The 15,268-nt window shown below is 32.9% G+C and overlaps 1 long non-coding RNA gene across 1 annotated transcript; it reads left to right on the top strand.

The window, feature by feature from the left end:
• The first annotated feature begins 784 nt into the window (after nucleotides 1–784).
• Nucleotides 785–14,571, top strand: LOC115414150 (uncharacterized). The gene is made up of 3 exons (XR_003934579.1): nucleotides 785–798; nucleotides 1,329–1,335; nucleotides 14,278–14,571. It is a non-coding gene; the product is annotated as an uncharacterized LOC115414150 (long non-coding RNA).
• The last annotated feature ends 697 nt before the right edge of the window (nucleotides 14,572–15,268 follow it).

The following is a 15,268-nucleotide window of genomic DNA, read 5'->3' as shown; positions in this document are numbered from 1 at the left end:
TGTGCCTGATACGCACCTCCAACTTTTCATTTCTCGCACAGAGACCTGAGATTTCCCCCAAGCCTCTTTGGGATAAGAAACTTTTATATTGCTTGTTTTGACATATGAGTGTGTTAAAAATTGCCTGCCGATGCAAAGCCATTTGCCTTGTCAGAGGTTTTTGTAGCTGCAGGAAAATGTATTTACTGTCGTGTTATGGATCCGCTGTGACTTTTCATCTCAGAGGGATAGCATGGAGAGGAGGAAACAGCACTATTCCAGGTGCAGGAGTAGCCTTTTACCCAGAAAAATGTGCAAATTTACTGTGTGTGCACATGTCTGTTCAATCTAAATTCACATTTTATTCATGCAGACGGCAGTGATAATAACTCTTTTACAATTTTTATATTATATTCTGGTTATTATCCTTGGAGATAAACAGCTATAATTATTGAAATCAAATTGAATATAACACTGGGTTACAAAAGAATGTTTTTGCAAGTTGTCTAGGTTTTTTCAACTGAATTAAGACCATTTTTCACCGATAAATCCAAAAATGACATCTGTTTTTCTCAATCAGGTCAGGTTTCTTTGCTAATATGATTTTGAAAAATTTGATCTTCTCACAAATTATAATAATTAATACCAAAATAAGACTGGTAAGCACACTTTATGAAACTTGTGACTTGATTCCTGTTAGGTACAATGGTGTATTCACCGCAGATGTAGCAGAATACGTCAGGCTTATTTTTGCAAGATCTTCTAGTCGAAGCCATTTCATTCACCTGTAATATTAAAAAAAAACATAAATTGGCAAAAGTAAAATCTTCAGAACTCGTTTATTGCAAGAAATATGAAAGAATTTTGTATCATATGATGTGAAAATGCCCATAAATGTAAGCAAAAATGTTAAAAAGCCAATATGTAGCATAGTTCAGAAAGTTGACCTGATTGAGCAAAATTAATGTGATTTTTGGATTCAGCACACCAAAATTATCCTAAATCAGCTCAAAAAACTTAAACAATAATTTGTTGTTGACCAGTGTAATTTATCGCATATTACTCGAAAGACAAAAGAATAGCATATTGTAGTAATTGTAATTATCATTATATATAGTTTTTGTCAAAGGGTTTAATTCATTTGTTAATTAAAACACAAATGTTTCAATGTTTTCTGGTTTTATTTATGTTTATGTTTATGTTTACGCATTTGGCAGACGCTTTTTTCCAAAGCGACTTACAGGGGAAAACCAATTAAATCACTCAATCAATCAAATTTTATTTATATAGCGCCAGATCACAAAAAAGTTATCTCTTGACATTTTATATATAGAGTTGGTCAAAACCAGACTCTAAGTCAATTCTACAGAAACCCAACAGAATCCTCCAGGAGCAAACACTTGTGACTGGTGACAGTGGCGAGGAAAAACTTCCCTTTAACAGGCAGAAACCTCGAGCAGACCCAGACTCCTGGAGGATGGACGTCTGCCTTGACCAGTTGGGGTTAAAGAGAGAGAGTAGAGAAGGGGAAAAAGAGAGAGCGATATGAGATAGGGACTGGGGGAGAGGGGGAGAAGGGGGGAGTAGGGGGAGACACATGGAGGCGGTTGAGGATAAGTGAGTGGTGATGATGAGGGCAGGGAAGAGGCCGGACCACCGCAGCAGGTCCAGAGATAATCGTGAAAGAATCTGTGGTTGTCCTGGGAAAAACCTTATTAGAATATTTAAAATGGAATGTTTGAAAGTGCTAGGACAGGAGGTGCTCTCGGAAGAGCTGGGTCTTCAGGAGCTTCTTGAAGATTTATTTAATTTACTTTGTTCTATTTCTAATTTTACATAGTTTTGTACTGAAAAATCATGCACGTTATCAGTAATTGTTTCACAGTAATTGTCCATTTCTGACCTTAAAGAAAAGTTGAAAACATTAAACAGCCGTCTGGTTTCTTGCATTTTCATTCAGCCCATAGAAAACTATTGAAAAAATAAATATAAATAAACAAATAAATAGACAGAAATGAATAAAAATGTATTATATTAATTACTGACATGTTAATTCTGTTGTTCTGTTGTTATGCTAATACGATCTATCCCTAAATATCAGCAATTACAAAATAGATTAAAAAGCATATGTGAAAATGTGCATTATATTACATGTACTTTACTGTAGTTGTAGGTAATAGTTGAATGGCTGGATTAATTATTGCACATTTTAAGCATCAGTTTTAGAAAAAGTGTGTTCCTTCTGCTGCATATAATTCTGTTAATATGACATTGTAAATACTTGTTCTGAGATCATTAGAGTCAGACAAACAGACTTCAGGTAGTGATGAAAGCAGAGCCTATCATCAGGGATCCTTTTTATGTGTTGGCCAATGAGTCTGCTTTGATACCTTCAGGCCGGTGCGACCATGCACCTCTGAGGAGAACCAGCAGATTTTTAAAATATTTTATTCCTTCAGCTGTCACACTTTTAACCCATAAAGACCCAACACTACTTTTGGGGATTTTTTTTATATATATATTTTTAACCTTTCTGAAGTGATTTATCACCATTTATTTCAATATTACACTGGTCAACAACAAATTTATTGTTTAAGTTTTTTGAGCTGATTTAGGATCATTTTGGTGTGCTGAATCCAAAAATCACATTAATTTTGCTCAATCAGGTCAACTTTCTGAACTATGCTACATATTGGCTTTTTAACATTTTTGCTTACATTTATGGGCATTTTAACATCATATGATACAAAATTCTTTCATATTTCTTGCAATAAACGAGTTCTGAAGATTTTACTTTTGCCAATTTATGATTAATGTTTTTTTTAATATTACAGGTGAATGAAATGGCTTCGACTAGAAGATCTTGCAAAAATAAGCCTAACGTATTCTGCTACATCTGCGGTGAATACACCATTGTACCTAACAGGAATCAAGTGATCAAATGATTTTTTTTCTCTTAAAACCTATTTTGGGTGAGAACTATATAAAAAATCAACTGATAAAGTCACAAAAATGTAATCAATTTTGTGAGGAGATCAAATTTTTCAAAATCAAATTTAAAAAAAAACCTGACCTGATTGAGAAAAACAGATGTCATTTTTGGATTTAGCGGTGCAAAATGGTCCTAATTCTGTTGAAAAAACCTAGACAACTTGCAAAAAACATTTTTTGTAACCCAGTGTTATCTTCTGTGCTCTGCATTTTTTCTAGTGAAAAACTATTGTTTTTTTGTTTTGTTTTGTTTTGTTTTGTTTTGTTTTTATATTTAATGCACCTATCATATATTATAGATCAGTGTTTTTCAACCTTAGGGTCGGGACCCCATGTGGTGTCACCTGGAATTCAAATGGGGTCGCCTAAAATTTCTAGGAATTGATTATAAAAAAAACAAATACTAATAAACAATATATGGTGAGTTGACAGAGACAATCCCAATCCATAGCAGACATGACAAACTGTGAGTCTGAAACTGCAGCACTGTGGTTCTGTTTATCTGTCAAATGTTCATTGTGGTCAGTTTCAGATGCTGCAGCTCTTTCATAATTCATAGTTTCAGTTCTTGTTTGTTCAGTATTAATTGTCAGCCTTGTAAATCACAGCTGGACTGACTGTACATATCCTGAACAAGGAAAATCAAATTCTCACTTTGTGCAGTAATCTACACCTGGCTTTTCTGCCTCCGTCCATAATACTATACATTAAATAGCCTAAATGTCATCTAAAATTAATGTTTATTTGCAACATAGTATGGCAAACTATTACATGATCAAAAACAAATTAATTTTAGCAAAAAAAAAAAAAAAAAAGTCTCCTCCAGAAGTTTGTGATGTTAAAATCGGGTGACGAGCCAAAAAAAAGTTGGGAACCACTGGTGTAGATGTTCATAAAAGCTCAGATTAAAGTTGAGAGTTATTATATCATAAACAGAGAAAACTGAAGAAAAAAAATGACTTTTTCAGCAAAATCTATCATGAACTGAACATAAACCCAGTGTGTCCATCCACTGTCATTGATCCAACTCCATGGGTTTTACTGGTGAATCAATATTGTGGAAGATAACAGTGTTTCCACGGTAACTACGAAGCCTCTGAACGTCCAAATGGGTCATATCTGATGACCATGAAAAGATGACAAACTGTATTTTACACCAATTATTTACATGTATTGATAGAATTAGTGGATCAACAGGTACACTGCAAAAATCCAAATTTTACCAAGTGTATTTTTCTCATTTCTAGTCCAAATATCTCATCACACTTAAAATAAGACATAATCACCTAAAGAGTAACTTTTCAGTGAAATGTAAGAACTTATTTGTAGACAACAGATCTTAAAAATGTTATTTCAAGAAATCTTACCAAGATAATTTTCACTTGTTCCATTGGCAGATTTTTTATTTTTTTTTTTTTGCTTGAACTAAGCAAAAAAAAAATCTTGAATTAAGTGTGATGACATATTTTGACTAGAAATGATAAAAATACGCTTGGTAAGATTTGAATTTTTGCAGCGTATTAAACAGTTTAGATCAGTAGATGGTTTTGGTGGATATTTGGGTCTTTATAGGTTAAACTCTGACAGCAGTCGTTTTATATGACATTTATTCTGTCATTTGATTAATATTAGCAGAACTATCAGTGTCTTTTAGCCTGCATCGGGATTTATTGTTTATTTATTGTTGATTATTTAATGCACAGGTGTCAAACATGTGGCCCGGGGGCCAAATCTGGCCCGCCAAAGGTTCCATTCCGGCCCTGCAGGATGAAAGTGCAAAAATTAACCTGAACAGTCAAGGTTGTCAAAATCATTTTGGTTCAGGTTCCACATACAGACCAATGTGATCTGCAGAAAAAATAACAACAGAATAAAACAATAATTAACCCTTTCATGCATAGTAGTCACTACAGTGGACAGCTGTTCAAAGGTGTTCTCTTGTATATTTATGGATTTTGTTGTTTTAGTTCCATATCAGCCAACACAGTGGACGCTCATCCCATACACTGCAATTCATACCGTTACTGCAACTTTGCTGTTCTAGATAAATCTGATCTGTAGTAACATGTTTGAGTGTAAAAAAAAATTGCTAAATGTTATTAGACTGTAATTAACAGTTTTGTTTTTAAATAAAAAGGTTTTTTTTTTTTTTTTTTTTTTTTGCATATTATTTTCATGCCGGTATGTTAAAATGTGAGAAAACATCAGATTAGCAGCATTAAAATGTTTTTATTTCATAGTTTTCACACAGTATATCATTAAATACATGTTTCTGTGCTTCTAAAGTTAAACACATGGCGTCCAGCTGAGTGGACATTTTTGTGACTTCATGAAAAATAGGTTCTTTAAAAAAATCAATTGACTTTTTTTTTTTTCTTTTCATGCCTTAAGAGGAATAAAAACAGTCAGCAAAAAAAAAATCTTGATTAAGGTTCTCATAATTCATGCATGAAAGGGTTAATGACAACTACAAATTTTCTTTGTGAAAAATTAGTGAAAGTGAAAAAAATAACATTACACTGTGAAAATATTTACATTTACAAAACTATTCCTTCACAATGCAACTATATACATTACATTTATGCATTTTTTTCCAAAGCGACTTACAAGGGAAAACCAATCAAATAAATAAATAAATAAATACATAAATAAAAACAAAGATGAGCGACCCCAATGTGCAATTTTTAACAATATTCTGCCTGTTTCTAAATGTTTTGTGCATTTATGGATCCACTGTGATCTGGAGTTGTGTTAATAATAAGAGATGGAATATTGTAGAAATTGTTCAAATTTTAGTTCCAAACTCCAAAATTTTAACAATATTCTGCCTGTTACCAAATGTTTATGGAACATTGTGTGTAATGCACATGTATAAATAATAAGTCGAGGCATAATATTGTTAAAATTGCACAATTTTTCAAATAAAATGTCTGTTTTTTCAGATTATTCACATCTTTTTTGTAAAATGTAAATATTTTCATAATTTAATTTTTTTTTTGTACTAAAACAAAAAGAAAAACTTGGATTTGTCATTATTTATAGGTTATTAAGTCATTATTTTACTGATCTGGCCCGCTTGAGATCAAATTGGGCTAAATATGGAACTGAACCAAAATGAGTTTGACACCCCTGATTTATTTGTCATCTTCCATGAACCTATTTTGTATTTATATACTGATTCATACTTGACACATTATACTTTCAATGTTGACTGATGTCTGTGGTAAGCTGCAAATGAATTGTCCATATGGAATAAATAAAGTTTTCTGAATCCAAAATGTTATTATAAAACGTTGTTAAATAATATTGTCTCTTTGCATTAACTTTCATTGTTTTCATGTTTCAGCCTTTGGGTCTAATGTACTTTATCTGAATGTTAACCTATAAATAATTACAACTACATATTTTCTTTGTGAAAAATTAGTGAAAGCGAAAAAAGTAACATTACACCGTGAAAATATGTACATTTACGAAACTATTCCTTCACAATAAAATGCAACTAAATACATAAATAAAAACAAAGATGAACAACCCCAAATGTGCAATTTGAACAATATTCTGCCTGTTACCAAATGTTTATGTAACACTGTGTGTAATGTACATGTATAAATAATAACTCGAGGCATAATATTGTTAAAATTGCACTAATTGTTCAAATGAAATTTCTGTTTTTTCAGATTATTCACATCTTTTTTGTAAAATGTAAATATTTTCATAATTTAATTGTTTTTTTTTTTTGCACTAAAACAAAATGTCTGTGGTAAGCTGCAAATGAATTGTCCATATGGAATAAATAAAATTTTCTGAATCTAAAATGTTATTATAAAACGTTGTTAAATAATATTGTCTCTTTGCATTAACTTTCATTGTTTTCATGTTTCAGCCTTTGGGTCTAATGTACTTTATCTGAATGTTAACCTATAAATAATAACAACTACATATTTTCTTTGTGGAAAAATTAGTGAAAGTGAAAAAAGTAACATTACACTGTGAAAATATGTACATTTACGAAACTATTCCTTCACAATAAAATGCAACTAAATACATAAATAAAAACAAAGATGAACAACCCCAAATGTGCAGTTTTTAACAATATTCTGCCTGTTACTAAATGTTTTGTGCATTTATGGATCCACTGTGATCTGGAGTTGTGTTAATAATAAGAGATGGAATATTGTAGAAATTGTTCAAATTTTAGTTCCAAACTCCAAAATTTTAACAATATTCTGCCTGTTACCAAATGTTTATGGAACATTGTGTGTAATGCACATGTATAATAATAAGTCGAGGCATAATATTGTTAAAATTGCACAATTTTTCAAATAAAATGTCTGTTTTTTCAGATTATTCACATCTTTTTTGTAAAATGTAAATATTTTCATAATTTAATTTTTTTTTTTGTACTAAAACAAAAAGAAAAACTTGGATTTGTCATTATTTATAGGTTATTAAGTCATTATTTTACTGATCTGGCCCACTTGAGATCAAATTGGGCTAAATATGGAACTGAACCAAAATGAGTTTGACACCCCTGATTTATTTGTCATCTTCCATGAACCTATTTTGTATTTATATACTGATTCATACTTGACACATTATACTTTCAATGTTGACTGATGTCTGTGGTAAGCTGCAAATGAATTGTCCATATGGAATAAATAAAGTTTTCTGAATCCAAAATGTTATTATAAAACGTTGTTAAATAATATTGTCTCTTTGCATTAACTTTCATTGTTTTCATGTTTCAGCCTTTGGGTCTAATGTACTTTATCTGAATGTTAACCTATAAATAATTACAACTACATATTTTCTTTGTGAAAAATTAGTGAAAGCGAAAAAAGTAACATTACACCGTGAAAATATGTACATTTACGAAACTATTCCTTCACAATAAAATGCAACTAAATACATAAATAAAAACAAAGATGAACAACCCCAAATGTGCAATTTGAACAATATTCTGCCTGTTACCAAATGTTTATGTAACACTGTGTGTAATGTACATGTATAAATAATAACTCGAGGCATAATATTGTTAAAATTGCACTAATTGTTCAAATGAAATTTCTGTTTTTTCAGATTATTCACATCTTTTTTGTAAAATGTAAATATTTTCATAATTTGTTTTTTTTTTTGCACTAAAACAAAATGTCTGTGGTAAGCTGCAAATGAATTGTCCATATGGAATAAATAAAATTTTCTGAATCTAAAATGTTATTATAAAACGTTGTTAAATAATATTGTCTCTTTGCATTAACTTTCATTGTTTTCATGTTTCAGCCTTTGGGTCTAATGTACTTTATCTGAATGTTAACCTATAAATAATAACAACTACATATTTTCTTTGTGGAAAAATTAGTGAAAGTGAAAAAAGTAACATTACACTGTGAAAATATGTACATTTACGAAACTATTCCTTCACAATAAAATGCAACTAAATACATAAATAAAAACAAAGATGAACAACCTGAAATGTGCAGTTTTTAACAATATTCTGCCTGTTACTAAATGTTTTGTGCATTTATGGATCCACTGTGATCTGGAGTTGTGTTAATAATAAGAGATGGAATATTGTAGAAATTGTTCAAATTTTAGTTCCAAACTCCAAAATTTTAACAATATTCTGCCTGTTACCAAATGTTTATGGAACATTGTGTGTAATGCACATGTATAAATAATAAGCCGAGGCATAATATTGTTAAAATTGCACAATTTTTCAAATAAAATGTCTGTTTTTTCAGATTATTCACATCTTTTTTGTAAAATGTAAATATTTTCATAATTTAATTTTTTTTTGTACTAAAACAAAAAGAAAAACTTGGATTTGTCATTATTTATAGGTTATTAAGTCATTATTTTACTGATCTGGCCCACTTGAGATCAAATTGGGCTAAATATGGAACTGAACCAAAATGAGTTTGACACCCCTGATTTATTTGTCATCTTCCATGAACCTATTTTGTATTTATATACTGATTCATACTTGACACATTATACTTTCAATGTTGACTGATGTCTGTGGTAAGCTGCAAATGAATTGTCCATATGGAATAAATAAAGTTTTCTGAATCTAAAATGTTATTATAAAACGTTGTTAAATAATATTGTCTCTTTGCATTAACTTTCATTGTTTTCATGTTTCAGCCTTTGGGTCTAATGTACTTTATCTGAATGTTAACCTATAAATAATAACAACTACATATTTTCTTTGTGAAAAATTAGTGAAAGCGAAAAAAGTAACATTACACCGTGAAAATATGTACATTTACGAAACTATTCCTTCACAATAAAATGCAACTAAATACATAAATAAAAACAAAGATGAACAACCCCAAATGTGCAATTTGAACAATATTCTGCCTGTTACCAAATGTTTATGTAACACTGTGTGTAATGTACATGTATAAATAATAACTTGAGGCATAATATTATTAAAATTGCGCTAATTGTTCAAATGAAATTTCTGTTTTTTCAGATTATTCACATCTTTTTTGTAAAATGTAAATATTTTCATAATTTAATTGTTTTTTTTTTTTGCACTAAAACAAAATGTCTGTGGTAAGCTGCAAATGAATTGTCCATATGGAATAAATAAAATTTTCTGAATCTAAAATGTTATTATAAAACGTTGTTAAATAATATTGTCTCTTTGCATTAACTTTCATTGTTTTCATGTTTCAGCCTTTGGGTCTAATGTACTTTATCTGAATGTTAATGCTTCAATTAACCACCTCATTCTTTTCTTTCAGGTTCTATGTCATGATTTAACACCGAGGAGCAGAACCCATCTCCCCTCCTCCTCCTCCTCCTCCTCCTCCTCCTCCTCCTCCTCTTCTATGAATGTTAATGTTTGTATTGATTATGTATTAGATCTCCTCGGACCCTTTCCCCCCTCCTCCTCATCAAAGCCAGTCATCTCATGCTCTATAATTATTTTCATATGGACGGCGGGGTCTGAAAAAAGCCGGTTTCACGAGCTGCTCTTATCTGTCACCTAAAGCAAGACAAATGGGGGAGTTGTTGGTATGCATGTACATTTCTCCACGCGCTGCTCAGAGCCCATACATTAAACCAGCTGGGTTCACTGCAAAGGCTAGGCCTGGTTTCCTGCAGCCTGAGATCAGGTTCACTGTTGATTTTTTTCTTTTTTGTCCTGTATAACGCGGCCCGCCAGCTGCTGAGCCGAGTGTCAGAACTGCTCAATTCTCCTGCAGGGAGCTAATGATGAATTTAGTGGAACGTTCTAAGTTACAGCTCAGTCAATGCGAATGTTTCACGGGATGTGATGAAATGCCAGATGTTTTTATTTACTGGGAGTTTTACAGACTGTCTGTGTCACCGCACATGATGCAGCTTTGACCTTTAGAAATACACTTTATTCACTAGGTAGACATAATTAGCCTCGTTTACAAATGGACAAAAGTATTGGGACATGTTGAATTCAGGTGTTTCTTTTCTAACAGGGGTCTGGGATACAAAACAATAATAACAAATGTCATAATATAGTTTTATATGGGGATGTGGCTCAGGAGGTAGAGTGGGCTGACCGATAACTGAAGGGTTAGTGGTTTGAATCCCGCTTTGTCCTAGTCATGTGCAAGGTTATCGTTAACGAAAACTAATGAAATGACGAAAACTAGAATTGAAAAAACATTTTCGTTAACTGAAATAAATAAAAACTAGAATTAAAAGAAAAAAATGATAACTAACTGAAGCTGTATTGTGTGCTTACAAAACTAACTAAAACAGATTAAAATTATGGGTAAAATTCCCTTTGTTTTCATTTTTGTCAATGTCGGATTGATACAAAAGTGATTTATTTCGCTCTAGCAATTTTCTCTGCTGTCACCATACGACACTTTGGTCCGTCACTTTTGTTCACTTGTGGTTTCCAGTCGTCTTCTGGTCCCCACGCTACCTGGAAACATGGAGACTAAAGTTGGGAGAAAACAGCAGAGTCCTGTCTGGGATTTATTTGAATAGAAGAAGAGAAAAGATACGACGAAACTAAAATTAATACTAATACTAAACGAAAACTAACAAAAACTAGCAAACCTGCTCTAAAAATGAATTAAAACTAACTGAATTAAAGAAAAAAAAAGTCAAAACTAAATAAAACTAAACTAGAATGAAAAATCCCAAACTATTAGAACCTTGGTCATGTGCTGTTGTGTCCTTGGGCAAGACACTTCACCCTCCTTGCCTCCAGTGCTGCTACTCACACTGGTGTGTGAATGTTTGGTGGTGGTCGGAGGGGCAGTAGGCGCAAACTGGCAGCCACACTTCTGTCAGCCTGCCCCAGGGCAACTGTGGATACATACACTACAAACAAAAAGTTGAGGATATTTCTTTTTTTTTTTTTTGGTCTTTTTTTTTTTTTTGTCATTTTTGCCATTTGTAAATAAAACTATGTCTGGTCATTAAAAAAAATGTGTTTCAATTCATTTCACACACAAAAAGAACTGCTCAAAAATTAGAAATATCTTCAACTTTTTGTTTGTAGTGTATGTAGTTTACCACCACCACAGTGTGAATGTGTGAGTGAATGAATAATGGATCCACTGTACGTGCTTTGAGCATGCATTCATAGAAAAGCGCTATATAAATCTAATCCATTATTATTATTATTATTATTATTATTATTATTATTATTATTATTATATTGGGAATTCTGTACTAATGTGTGACTAAAGGCCTTTAACCCTTTGCCCTGTTGTTAATTAAAAATCAAGACATTAATCATATGTCCTCTGCAGATTTCGTTTTCCACATATTGTTAGCCTCATACCGTAATTCTCCAAGTCATACACTACATGGTCAAAAGTATGTGGACACGTTGAATTCAGGTGTTTCTTTTCTAACAGGGGTCTGGGATACAAAACAATATTGACAAATGTCATAATATAGTTTCATATTGGGAGAAATATCATGTTGATTATTAATATTGATTTTTATATGCTAAATCATCATGAACTGTAGACATGATATGTCCCAATATTTTTGTCCATATAGTTTATAAACATCAACGTTTCCTTAAAGTTTAATGGGGAAATTTTTCTTCCTAAGTGAGATGTAAAGAAAGTAGATGGTTTAGTGACAGCACGAAAAATATTTTGAAAATGAAGTAAAAAAAAAAGAAGTAGAACATTTAAAATCATATTTAGGGATAAAAACAAAATCAGTGTTGAAATTAAGTAAAAACCATCTCTGAGGCATTTTGGAAACAAAGATAACAATTTAAATCAAACAAACCAACGCAATGATGTTTACCCCAATATAAAACTATAATATGACATTTATCATTAGTGTTTTGTATCCCAGACCCCTGTTAGAAAAGAAACACCTGAACTCAACGTGTCCACATACTTTTGTCCAAATAGTGTATGACTTAGGCAGTTATGCTATGAGGCTAACAATATAACATATTAACAGTTGTAGAGACAAATACTAATATCTTCAATACTGTTCGTGTCAGTTTTGCTAGTTTTATTTTAGATGAAGTGATGAATTCATTTATATATTCATTCATTCATTCATTTATATATTAGAATAGAATAGAATAGAATAGAAAAGAAAAGAGTAGAATAGAATAGAATAGAATAGAAAAGAAAAGAAAAGAAAAGAAAAGAAAAGAAAAGAAAAGAAAAGAAAAGAAAAGAAAAGAAAAGAATAGAATAGAATAGAATAGAATTTATTGTCATTACACTGGTTGTGCAACAAAATTGCAGGTGGTGGACAGTGCACTTATAACTAATAACAACACAATAAAGTACAGACATATATTAAAAAATATATAAAATACTGTGTAATAGAAATATGTGGAAATTAATATAATAAAGTAACATTCTAAAAATGTAATAGTATAAAACAAAGTGCAAAAATAACAATGTAAACATATGTCGATTAAACTGTTTTTTTACAACATTCTCTCTCTCTCTCTCTCTCTCTCTCTCTCTATCTACAGTCTACTCTCGTTAAACCGCCCGCCGTTATACCTCCATTTCCGCCTATCGCCATCTGCCAGCCCAGTTCCATGCACAAACAACACTTATACCATTGATTTCCCGACCGTTATACCGCCAGCGTGATTGCCATCGAGTACACATAAATTTTAACAATGCACTGAAACAAACGCGCCAGACGCTGATCGCGACGAGCTACGAGTAGGTCTACGGAACGGCCACCGTTCATTTATGGCAGAACACTCAGTAGGTCAGGATGTCGGGAAGAGGACGTGGGATTAAGCCAAAGCCTCAAGATGATGGGGTGTCATTTCCCGACACGGTATAATAATGCTTAAAATGTTTCCCCACTTTAAATGATCCCTTACAACATAACAGAATCAAGATTTATTTAGAAACGCAATTAGAACGGGTTAACGGAGGCAGCATAGACATCATATAGTAAAGACATGCACATTATGGACGCAACCCGTTGTAACGCCATTTTCGCTATACCGCCAATTTGGCCGTGAACGGAAGTTGGCGGTATAACGAGAGTAGACTCTATCTATCTATCTATCTATCTATCTATCTATCTATCTATCTATCTATCTATCTATCTATCTATCTATCTATCTATCTATCTATCTATCTATCTATCTATCTATCTATCTATCTATCTATCTCATATAAAATTACTCATAATAACTTCTATAAAAACACGGTAATAATATTCCATGTAATGTTGCTAATAACTACTGTTGCAGTGAAGACCACCTAAACCCACACATGACCACGGCCAAACCAGGTCGAGACCTAGACCAGATCCACAGTGGAGCATTACAGCAACCACGATTTTCCAAATATCTGCACAAACCAGTTCATTTTCTGACCATAATATTCAACTAATAATCATCTCTGAGGTGATTTAACGTCCCTGTGAAGTGGGTAGATGTGCAACAAGCGAGAAACAGAGCGAGCCCATCAGAACACACAGGCAGTAGGTTCGATGTAGTCTGTCTGTGGTTTAAAGAATGACACATTTTATTACAGAAAGTGTCTGACGTCTCCCTCCAGACAGACACGACTTCTCCTCCTACAGTGTCGAATTGTCAACTTACTGGCTACGTTCACAGTCATGATATTAACAAATAAATCAAACAATGTGCAGACAGTTTAGGTCCAAAGCTGTGGTCTCGAGCAGCCTTGAAGACAGATCTTCAGTATTCTGACACCACTGATACACGAACATACATGTATAATATATAATAACAGGGCTGACTCTTTATCCAAATAAAAATTCCATTAAAAATTCCAAATATTTAGTTCTTACCAACATAAAAAAAAAAACACTTAGACTTAGAAGTGTTAGATAACACTGGGGAACAATTTGAAAAAAAAAATTCTGTTGAGTTAGATTTTTATGCTGATTAAAACTAAAATTGGCATGCTGATTCCAAAATTGCAGTCAGTTTTTTTCTAGCACGTCAAGTTTTTCCTCCACAGCTTACCCTCCAAATAAGCAAAATTCCACTGATTAGCTGTAGTAAGACTTGCCAGCTGATTACGATTGGACTCATCTACAGCTTCGTGGCAACTTGTTTGCGCAGTCACAATTGAGACAGTGCGGTGAGAGGTGTGTGCAGCTAACAATAGGTCAGTACTATCCATATCTGCAAACAGAAAGCTAGCATAGTAGGAATTAAGAGGATTTGCGCTGGCTTTTTTCTTAACCTTGTAACCATGTGTAACCCGTGGTGTCGGACTCTGCGTTGTGTTCTTTTTCTCTTAATGACGAGACCCGCACGTATATTCTTGGAGGCAGTCTCCGTTTATTATTCTGACAAAATGATAAAACATAACAACCTCCGGTCAGCAATCCCCATGTAAAACACTCCTGCACAAACCAAATAACTAGAAGCACTCGGAGAGCGCAGACCTCCGCCAAGGCTGATCAGTGGCCCCCCCTGTGGGCCCCCCCACGCCAAGGAGGTTATGTTTTTGCCAGGGTTTGTTTGTCTGTCTGTTTGTCTGTCCGTTAGTGTGCAACATAACTCAAAAAGTTATGGACAGATTTGGATGAAATTTTCAGGGTTTGTTGGAAATGGGCCCCCCCGTGGGCCCCCCCACCCCCGATCACCACCAAAATTTAATCATTTCTTCCTTATCCCATTTCCAACAAACCCTGAAAATTTCATCCAAATCTGTCCGTAACTTTTTGAGTTATGTTGCACACTAACGGACAGACAAACAAACTAGAAGCACTCGGAGAGCGCAGACCTCCGCCAAGAAATATGAAATATGCTTTATAAATGATGAATTCTGTATTTATTAATCCATAACTAGTGTTCTCACTA

The sequence above is a fragment of the Sphaeramia orbicularis genome, chromosome 22 (genome assembly GCF_902148855.1).
Source record: "Sphaeramia orbicularis chromosome 22, fSphaOr1.1, whole genome shotgun sequence".
Classification (NCBI taxonomy): domain Eukaryota; kingdom Metazoa; phylum Chordata; class Actinopteri; order Kurtiformes; family Apogonidae; genus Sphaeramia; species Sphaeramia orbicularis.
This window is presented reverse-complemented; position numbering and strand designations above follow the sequence as displayed.